The sequence below is a fragment of the Silene latifolia genome, chromosome 2 (assembly GCF_048544455.1).
Source record: "Silene latifolia isolate original U9 population chromosome 2, ASM4854445v1, whole genome shotgun sequence".
Lineage (NCBI taxonomy): Eukaryota > Viridiplantae > Streptophyta > Magnoliopsida > Caryophyllales > Caryophyllaceae > Silene > Silene latifolia.
Genome location: NC_133527.1, coordinates 182,945,018 through 182,956,619, shown reverse-complemented (window position 1 = coordinate 182,956,619; position 11,602 = coordinate 182,945,018).

Sequence of the window (11,602 nt, the reverse complement as noted above, 5' to 3'; positions counted from 1 at the left end):
TTATCAGGCATACACTGCTAGCTGCCGAAAGAAATTACCCACTAATCGAAAAAGCAGCCCTCGCCGTCGTCGTTGCCGCAAGGAAGCTGAAACCCTACTTCGACGCACATCCCGTGACGGTCTTAACCGACTAGCCATTGGAGAAAGCATTAGAAAAATTCGAAAAATCCGGCAGACTTATCAAATGGGCAGTGGAGCTCTCCGGCTTTGGCATCCAGTACAAGCCGAGGCCTTCGATAAAGGGGCAAGCGCTCGCAGACTTTCTGGCCGAGTGCACATATCAAGAAGAATCACATCCCGGCGTGTGGGAAGTGTATACCGACGGGTCCTCCACGGCGAACAGCTCAGGAGCCGACATCCTTATCATCAGCCCTAACGGAGACGAGTTTGAGTACGCCTTGAAGTTCACCTTCTCGGCCTCAAATAACGAATCCGAATATGAGGCGGTGATAACTGGAGTCGAGTTAGCTAGAGCTGCCGGGGCGGAGCATATTGTGTTGAAAACAGACTCGCTCTTAGTGACTAATCAAATCCGAGGAGAGTATGAGACTCGAGACGATGGGATGGTAAGGTACCTGGAGAGGGTAAAAGCTGACACCTCAAAATTGAAATCTTTCCAAATACAGTGCATCCCCAGGTCTGAGAACAACCGAGCCGACGCTCTCTCAAAACTCGCCAGTTCAAGCATCAAAAATGTCAGTCGAACCGTGCTGGTGGATATCAGAAATGCTAAAAGCATCACTGAGACCGTCGGCATGGTGGGCGACATCGAAGCCGAGATGACGTGGATGACTCCGATAATGAAATACAAGCTGACAAAAGAGTTGCCGGAGGACTGCAGTCTATCTCAGAAGATAAGGAGGATCGCTGCAAGGTACTTAGTGTTCGAAGGAGAATTGTACAGAAGGTCCGTAATAAGACCACTCTTGAAATGTGCCGGCCCAGCCGACGCGGAGCTTATACTGACAAAGATTCACGAAGGCATCTGCGGACATCACATGAGGGCGAGAACGCTAGCCCACAAAGCTCTCCGAGCCGGCTACTTCTGGCCTACCATGCTGAAAGATTCCAGAGCAAAAACCAAGAAGTGCAAGAATTGTCAGATGCATGCTCCGGTAATACATGCACCTTCCCGAGACCTGCAACCGGTACTTAGTCCCCTACCATTTGCACAGTGGGGGATGGATTTATTAGGACCATTTCCGACGGCCTCCGGAGGAAGGAAGTACCTGATTGTCGCCGTTGACTACTTCACCAAATGGGTCGAGGCTGTCGCGGTACCTGCCAAGACCACGGCGGCCGTAAGAAAGGTGATTTGGGAGAACATCATAACTCGTTTTGGGTTACCCCAAGTCATTGTATTTGACCACGGCCGAGAGTTTTGGAGCGACATGGTGATGAATTGGTTAGAAGAGCTCGGTATCAAATTTGAATACTCCTCCGTCTGCCACCCTCAGAGCAACGGGCAGGCGGAGGCAGCTAATAAAACAATACTGAACGGGTTGAAGAAGAAGGTTGAAGATCTAAAGGGAAGATGGGCTGATGAACTACCCGGCGTCCTGTGGTCCCTTCGAACCACGGAGAAAGAAGCAACAGGGTACAGTCCATTCCACCTAGTCTATGGGTCTGAGGCCGTCCTGCCAATTGAAGCAGCGGTGCCGACATTCAGAACGCAAACCTTTAACCCAGTCGAAAATGAAGAAGGCCTGAGAGCCTCCCTAGACCTGGTCGAAGAAAGTCGAGATACGGCACGGCTCAACTTGGCCGTATATCAAAACCGAATGAGAAGAGCCTACAACCGTAGGGTCCACAAAAAGGACTTAAGAGTAGGAGATCTAGTCCTGAGAAAGTCGGCCGCAACCAACAAAGGAAACATCCATGGTAAGATGACGGCCAACTGGGAAGGACCCTACAGGGTGGTTGAAGAAATGAGGCCGGGGACATACCGGCTGACAGACATGGAGGGTGTGCCTCTAATGAGCCACTGGAACACAGACAACCTTAGGAAATATTTCGTATAGCGGCGGAGGTGTCCGAGACCGTTGTGGGCACCCCAACGCGTGATTACATCTTATGAAGAGTGATCCAAGTTTTCCATCGAGATGATTGTCCCCTCCGTAGTCGTACCAAAGTAGACGCCACGGCCAAAGCCGGGTAGTCACTACAAATGCAGTTGATACTCGCGAAAGCGACCAACATGCTTAAGAACGAATAAGTACAGTTGAGAAACGCAAATCTGACTGCCTCGGCCAATCCGGGAGTGGCAGAGGAAGCGATCAATATGTCTATAGATACGAATGCAGTCGAGCCGTAACTTCGATTGCCTCGGCCAAAGCCGGGAGTGACGGGGAAACGACCGATATGCTAACATGTTTACAACAGCAGTTGGGAAGCGCAAATCTGACCGCCTCGGCCAGACCGAGAGTGGAGGAGGAAGCGACCAACATGCCAACATGTTGCTAAGCAAATTGGAAACGTGAATCTTGCTACCTCGGCCTGTTTAGGTGCAGCAGGAGGGCACGACCAATATGCTAAAAACGTTTAAGTACAGTTGAGATACGCAGTCTAACTGCCTCGGCCAAGCCGAAGGTAAAAACGAAAAAGCGCTCAATATGTTTAAAAACGTAAGAAGACAACTGAATGGAGGATGAGATCAAAGCCTCGGCCAAGCCGAGGGCAAATAAACAAACTTCATTAAAAATGTTTACAAGGGAGGCAAAACAAAGTCGACGGCCGTCCCCATAGGGATAGCCTAAGCACAACCTACCAAAGTTAACAAAAAAGAAGGAACAACAAAAGATTACAACATTAAGACATGAAGCGCCAAAAGGATGGCAGGGAGGAAAGGCTCAATAGTTGGCCCCCGAACAGCTGAAGCTGTCCGAAGGGCCAGGTGAATCTGGTGACGACCGCCCGTCTCCCTATGCTTGTTACCGCTGGCCACCGGCAGCAGCAGCAGCATCACCATCGGTGGGCGGCCCAGAGGACGACTTGGCAGCTTCACGTGCCCTTGCCCTCTCAGCCTCCTCTCTAGCCTCCTTCACCTTAGCATCATGGGCCGCCTTGGCCTCAGCTTCCTGAGCAGCCTTCGCCGCCTTCGCCTCGGCCTTGGCCTCCGCAGCAGCCGCCTTCTCATCCAGAAGCCTGTCAAAATCTTGCCAAGGAAAAGTGCCTTCAGGAAGGAGCTCCTTAATCGCATCCCTGGTAGCATCTTCAGCTTGGTCCCGGTACCGGGCACACATTTCAGGGATGATGACGGTCTTCAGCAGCTCAATATCCTTCTCCCTCTAAGCAAGGATGGCCTTTGTGCCCTTATGTTCTTTCGCCTCCGCCGAATGCAGGGTCTTCCATCTTTCCCTCTGCTCAACCATGGCCTTATAACCGCCCTCAAATTTGTTTCTCTCCTCCCGCAGCTTAGCGGCATCAGCCAACGCAGACTCAACCTTAGCTCTCTCGGCCAGGACCACCTTCTCAGCGTCCTCCTTAAGCTTTCGCTCAGCGAGGAAGTCCTTCATGGTGGCCAGGAAGTCCTTCTTCGTCCTCTCGGCCTCCTCCCTAGAAGCGGCAAGCTCAAGCCTAAGCCGTTCGAGCGCAGGGGCAGTTTGAGCCACGAGCTTTTCTTGCTCGAGAAGATGAGTGCCGGCAACTTCAGCCCACTTCACCAGCCTTTTGGCCAACCTTATGCCGTCCGCCCTGAACTGAACGAAGGAAACCTTCTCGGACGAGGAGTCGGCGGTGACATTTTTGTCGCCCGTCTGCACAGGCTGCTTCTCCAATTGCCGTTCGGTGAGAACAACAGCTGGCGACGGCTGATCTATAAAAAACCCAGACAAAGCGTCCATGTCAACATTTATCGACATATCGAAAGCCTTTGTCATCGGAATGCATAAGGAACCTGCTAAATCCGAGCCATGTGTTAGATCCGTACCAGTCCTGGCCTTCTTGGATTGAGGGCCGGCTGACCCCTCCTCTTTCCTTGCCTCGGTAACAGCAGCAGCAGCAGGCGTTGTTTCTTTCCTCTTATTTGAAGGAGGAGGACCCTCCAGAACGGTGACGTCCTCGTCAACATTGACGACCACCTTATCCTTTTGGATTACGGGGATTGGAGATCGAGTTGGAGTTGACGTCGTAGCCGCCGAAGACATTGCTTTTGGTTTTCGGCGCGACACGTTACCGCCAATCTCTGCTTGGGTCGCCACCACGTCCATTGCTTTCAACGCCTGCTCCATGAGTTCGTGCGGGGCCTGCTTGCGGTCACGCGGCGCGGCCTTAGGGTGCAGCTCAACGACTCTCCTGTCCTGGTCAAGTCCCAACTTGTTTAGGATGGAGACAGAGAGATCCCGGCCGAATCGATCTGCAAGAAACAAAACAAGAGTTAAGCGAAAGAAGTAAACCGAGGCTCAAATATCGAAGCATAAAAACAAAGGGGCGGCCTCACACCGACCCCACTCACCCTGGCTGAGGGCCGATATGAGGCCGACGTGACAAAGCGGCTCGTCTTGAAGGATGATCTGCGTCGGAGGCATCCATCCCTTCGGCGTGCCATCCTTTTCAGCCTCAAACATGCTCATAGCCCGCACTTCGTCGTCCTTAAGATAGAACTTCTTGGCGTCCATCTTAATCTTATTACGGGAGACATATCTTTCATGCTCCCCCTGACTCTCACACCGCAAATTGACGCGGCGCTGGAAGGACCGGAGCAGTGGATAGTCCTCCGGAACCTCGACATATACCCACCGCCCCTTCCAGTCTTTGCAGGATGTCAGCTTGGAGACGGTCACGTAACCCGGCTCGGTCTGAACGCTGTACCACCCCATGACGCCTTGGGCAGACAGCCGGAGATGGTGGAGCCGGCGGAAAAGGTTCACCGTTGGGGCCACCCCCTTAAAAAGACAAAACCATACGAAGCCAATAATCGTCCTAATGGCCAACGGGTGCAGTTGTGCCACGGCGACGTTCATGGCTTTGATTATAGCCGAGACGTGCTCATTAAGGGGAAAACGGAGCCCATACTCCAGGTGTCTAATATACACGCCGATACAACCTTCGGGAGGGCAACAGACTGCCTGATCATCCACAGGGACAATAATTCTATACCCCCTCCCGAAGTTGTAGTGGTCTTCAAAAAGTTCAGGCCCGGAGACAGAAGCAAACTTGTTCGTCCAAACGCGATCAGGTTTGATCGAGCAGGCTTCGCCGTGCCACAAGTAATGCGGCCTCTCCGAATCAGATTGGGTCTTCTCCTCATCATCATCATCGAAATCCTCGAGATATTTGTCGTCGATTTCAGGAGAAGGCGACTTGCGACCCCCGAACCCTACCGGGGTGACAACCAGTGGCTCCTGTTCATCGGGACGCGACGGTTTGCCCCCCGGCGTTGAGGTACTAGGCGGAGCATCCGCAGCAGACATGGTGACAACAAATACTTAACAAATAAAAGTTGGGGAAGAATTTGTTTGTTTACCTTGAAAGAAAGTGTTACGCCGAGTAACGCTTCGAAAATTAGAGAAAGAAAACTCTTCGAAAACTAGAGAGAGGAATTTTTTTAAGAAAAAGAAGTTTGCACATCAAAATGAGGGGCATACTGCTCTATTTATAGAGCAAAGCCCATTCAGTGGACCAATCAGAGCAAAGCCCATGAAGCGTCCACCAATCAACACCAGGCCACGTGTCAAGCATGCAGCCACGGAATGTCAATCGACATACAGTGACCCATCTTCTTTGACACGCTTCTTGGTATCTACCGCCAACGGCCACCGATCAACCAAGCTTGGCGGCAAAGACCGGCCGGGGCAATCAAAAGCACACGGCACTCCCAACCTTGGTCTCGGCCAGCGCCATTTTCTTTTCCACATTCGATGTCCATTACACAACCATGTGGAGGGGGGATATGGTACGGCCTGAACAGGACCAAGCTGAGGAAGAAGTTCGACATGCGCAGAATACGCTCAACACGCATCGAAGGTCCATACCACGGCATAGACTACGCTGGGGGCAAATTGATGAGGCATATTCTGCACCCGCTGACCGAGTCAACATATTGACCAATGTCAAGGCTAAAAGACAACAAGTCAAAAGAAAAGCGGCCTAACCGACGAAGCCCGTCGGCCTGTCACTTGGGTCTCGGCTCGGCAACTAGCCGGCCGAGAGGCATATCCGTATACTCACATCCGATCCCCTCGGCATGGAGTCAACCAGGCCTGCCGGCCTGCCATGGGTCCCTCGGCCGAGGGTAAGACAGTCTTTCCACCTGCTACGACCACTTGGCCACTACGTGACAAAAGGTGAAAGTCTATAAATACGCATCATCTCTCATTGAGAAACGGACTGAATAATCTGGTATAAACTCTCTTATCTCTCTACAATATACTTTGCCAAGTTAACATACAACTTATCTCTCTAAGTTTACTGACTTGAGCGTCGGAGTGAGTACGTTCGGCCCCAAGCCGAGCCCTCAGTTTGTTCATCTTTACAGGAAAGAGAGTAAAAGAAAGAGACGAGCAACGACATCATTCTACAAACTCAAGTGGTCACAATCCTGCTCCGGAATTACACCCGGAACAGAATCTATAACCTATAGTAATGAGTATGGAGCACTTTCTTGACATTAAGTTATGAATCTTACACCTTTTATTCTTTTCCATTTAAAAATGATAGGACAGTGATAATCAATACTCGTCTTCGAATCTTGTCAAACTCATCTTATGTTATTTCGTAGTATGTTCTTATGGAAAACCAACATTACAGGCATGCATGGTTCTTATGGATCCCTTTAATTAGTTTTCATCATAAGTGGATTGTACAAAAGTTCTTAAAATACTCTTATGAAACTCTTAAGTCTTAATCAACTTTAAGATGATTTTATTTTTATTTCTTTTTAATAATAATTACTCCGTACTTCTTTGTTCTATATTTCATAAACTAAATAAAAATTTCAGTACGGGGTAATATTTATGAATGACGAACATCATAAAATTAGATCACTTCAAACTGTTTGTCCTCCACTCCTCCCTTGCAAAAAAAACAACAAAGCAATACCATCTAGATCTATAAAACAATAGAATAATTTAAGTTCATTGTGACACCCTTACTTATTGCGGAAAAGTAAACACGTAATTCTAAAATAAAACTGCATGGATATGTTTGTAATAGGTTCATGGCACCTAAAATAATTACGTGAAAGGACGATATTAACGAATTATCGTTATATATAAAATATGAGACGGAAATTAATGTCACATTAGTAGTTGATGTTGTGTTTGTTGTTTGATAAGTGTTTAGGTGATTGATAATTATCACATGTTAGGATAGTTTATAAATTGAAATTGTAATTAATAGGCTCAAAATGAATTTTATAGTGATAAGTGTAATGTTTTGATGATTGTCTGAAAAACTCGAGCCTTAGTCCCTTTGACCGATGCGATGTCGATTAATTGAGTGATTGGTCACCGCAATTTAACCCGTGCACTCGCCGGCATGGTTGCGGGGGTAAAAATTCGGTTGAATGATTTAGATAATCGGCCTTTTTTCTTGTTTTAGGCCATTTATTATATCTCTATTTCACATGTGTAGTTAGTTGAATTTAAATAGCTTCTTATTTAGTTAGTTGAATTTAAATAGCTTCTTATTTTGTAGTAATGGCCCTAGATTCCCCTAAAGCCTTTAATATTGTTAAAATTGCTAGAATTGGAAGTTAGTATTGAATTCTTATTGAGGAACTCGTTGGTTTATCTCATTGAATAGACATTTATATAGCCTTTCACATGATAGAATATTAGAATTTATGTTGGTAAGTAGGACTTTTTGCCCTCTTATGGTTAAGTGGGTGTCTTACTTGACTTGTGTGGTGAGTCTTGTGTGGTGTGGGCTAAAGTATTCAAGCTGAGACTAGCTGGGACTAGGTCCTAGGTGAGTACTTCGGCCTTCATCATAGATAGGTCTTTATAGTCTTTGACGAGTATATGTTCACTGCTTGATAGCCTTTGTGTTCCTGACTAATGGATGTTTATCCAAGTTGGGGCATGACCTCAGTTACTTATTTTGATAGTAAGTGGTCAGCTTAAGTACTAGCCAACCCTTCGGTGGTGTCCTTAGGGTACTCACTTCACTTTGTTTTAAAAAAAGTTGTGGGTCTTGGGTGCGGTGGTGTGTATCCGCATGTCTAGGTCTCTTGCATTTTAGGCTAGGGTTGTGTTGTGTCTTGGCCATGTTTTATTAATATTAACCGCTGAGCCAAGATACCGGTTCGATTACCTTCCCTACCTCGTGGTATAGGCTCGAGTTACAAAGTGACTATTGACCGTGCTAAGAACTTATGTCTGTCTTTGATATATTGCCCTTTCTTGTATGGTGATTCTATGAATCATAGAAGGTGAGATGCAAGCCGGCTATGGTTGATAGAGTTTGGATTCCTGGATGTTATGTGATTCACATGATAGTGCAGTATGAGTCGGTCTAGTATTCACATGCTAGGACTATGTGGCGTTATATTGTTGTTCACATGATAAGCACGATTGTCTAGCATCTATATGCTAAGGCAGTGTGTGATTCGTATTCATATTCTTATGTTTACATGTTATATTAATTATGACATTTCGTGGTCGGGAGAACTCGAGTTACTCCCCACCGACCGACCGTGGCTTTCGTATTTGTATAAAATGCGAATGACAGGTAGGTGATGCATATATGGGGTACATGGACGAGCTAGCGAGCAAAGTAACCTTGGGACCTAGATTGGTTTTATTTTATTGTGACCCTTAAACCCTTTTTATGTCACATACATTTTAGGGACATATGTCTCCCTCTTTACATTTGGTTGTATAATTTGCTATTCGCGACTTTAGCGATGGTTAGGTTATGAAACTTCTAGTTAGACCTTGTATGTTTGACACCTTCCAATTTGGATATCTTTATAACAGGTTCAGGTTTTAAAAATTACAGGTTTTTACTATAATGAACCTATTACAAACATATCCATGCAGTTTTATTCTAAAATTACGTGTTTACTTTTCCGCAATAAGTGAGGGTGTCACATTCATACTCCAACTGATTAGAGAAAAATTAAAGGAGATATAGAAGACAATATAAATACAAAGTTAATTACTGAATACAACACCAAAAAAGCTAATCTACTATGGCTCCGTTTGTCAAGGCATTTCAGGTACCTGATTTGGTCAAAGTAGCTTATTTGACCAAAATTCCAGATACCTTATTTTTTTTTGTACGCGTTTGGTAAGTAGCTTATTTAACCAAATAAGCTACCTGAAATGAAATGCTACCTAGAGTAGCATTTGAGATTTCAGGTACCTGTTTTGATTTAATTTTCCGTTTTTACCCCTTAAATTTATACTATTAAATAATTATCATATTCTTTTTCGTCATTTCATCAAAATCAGTTACCTTTTCAGTTAGTTTGCCAAACACTTTTTTATATAATCAGCTACCTTATCGCCTTCCTAATTTTCACTACCTAATCGATTACCTTTTCGATTTCGATTACCTTTTCGGTTTTGACTACCTTTTCGTGTTTTGACTAACTTTTCAGTTAGTTTTACCAAACAAAGCCTATATATTGGAAAGAAAATACGTAGAAACCGGTTACTGCATTAGACACCATTAACGACTTACCACCAATCCACCATACTCGCACTCACATCCACAACAACCGTCTGAGTTACAACGCCAACCACCAAGGCACCAATATTGGCACCAATATTGGAAAGATATATAATGATGATCGAATATTCTCTGACAACGTAATAATTGCGCCTGCTCGTTCCAGTGATCACCACCTCCTACAGAAGAACAAAAAAAATTATAAAATTAATTTATGCAAACACTACCATGCAACGATACATTAGAGCAAAAGGCAAAAAAAAAAACTATAAAATCAATCGATTTTTACTAAAACTGCAATGCCACATCTATACTATATAATTAAAAGGCTAGACAAAAGCAATTAATTTTATTCCACATAAGATTAGCAATCAATTTACATTCTATACATTTTAATTATTTATTTAATTTATTTATTAATTACCAAGCCAAAAAAAAATTAATTTCACATTGCACCCAGCCTCATCCAATTTCACTTCCAATTCCACCGACACCAAAATACCAACTTCACTCCCTTACTATTATCTATCTATGATCTATCTATCTATACAATTTACTTAAAAGACTACATAAACCATTTAATTTTATTTCACATGGCATTTCAATCCACATGACAGTTTTTTAATCGATTAATCCATAAAATATTATATTATTATTAATTATAATTAAAAGGGTAAAGTTAAACAAACGCTACCTAAAATATCTTTAAAATATATTTAAAAGGATATCTAAATTAATGTGACATGACAAATTAAAAGTGGCATGACAAATTAAATGTGACATAACAAATTAAAATTAACTCAACTATTTCTAAGAATATTTAAATTATTCCCTTTAAAAACGAAACCATTCATCAACCAATTTATGTGTTAACTCTTGATGACATTAACTTGGAGTGATAAGTGCATGTTCATAAATTACACTAAATGTATATAATTGAAGAAGTTATTTGTTAATCACTCCCATCTTTTGGGTTTCTAATCCCAACAATCCATCTTTATATATATATACATCATCTAACACTCTACACAACCATCAACTATATTATGTGTATGAATTGTATGGATTTTCAATCACTTCTTTTAAATGGTATTATGTATCCACAAGTCATAAATCTTTGTATTGATCCAATAATTTTTCTTTTTAGCCACCATATTCGACGAGAAGCTCGTAATCCCTCACCCATCTCTAAATTCTACGCTAACATTAGGTGAATGAGCTTTAACCTTAATTTTTGTCTTTTGTCTCTTTTAATTATAATTTTTATTATTAATACATTGTATTTGTAATGGTTATATCATTTTTCAAAGGTTATGTAATTGAAATTTTAGGAAACAATGGTATTTAAGTATGACAATCTAAAGAACATATCAATTACGTGGGGGTTGCGATGGGTGCAAATACCCAAAGTACTTCATATTTTGAAGTATATGGCTAAAGGTGAAAATTTTTGGAGAGATGACATACAATTTTGTATAATATTGTTTTAATATATAAAGTATTATGCCTTAATGATGTAATTGTTGTTCTTAGTTTCGCAATTTATTATTTTATTAACTACAATATTATGGGTGGTGTGAAATGTTAGTTTTGTCATAACAATTCTAATCGTGTGTGTTATTTTATTTCCTGAATTGTTGATACAATTTTAATATCTAATAATTAGCGAGGGTTCTCATTGACAATATTATAGTTTTGTGTAACAATTAAACTGTTGTACAAAAGATTAACTGACTTTATACAACCCTAAGAAGTTCTAACTTAAAACATAAAAATCGTAAGTTGAGTTGATCGTAGTATGTTATGATATTAAATCACTAAAAATATTACGGTAGAAACAAAACATCCCGTGAATTTCACGGGCCACAAAACTAGTTACACTACAAATTCCATAGAAAGAAACAAAGTTACGAGCAAAACTACATATGGACCAAATTTAATGAAGTTGTATTATATTTATAAGGAGCCATTAAGTAGTGTTCTAATT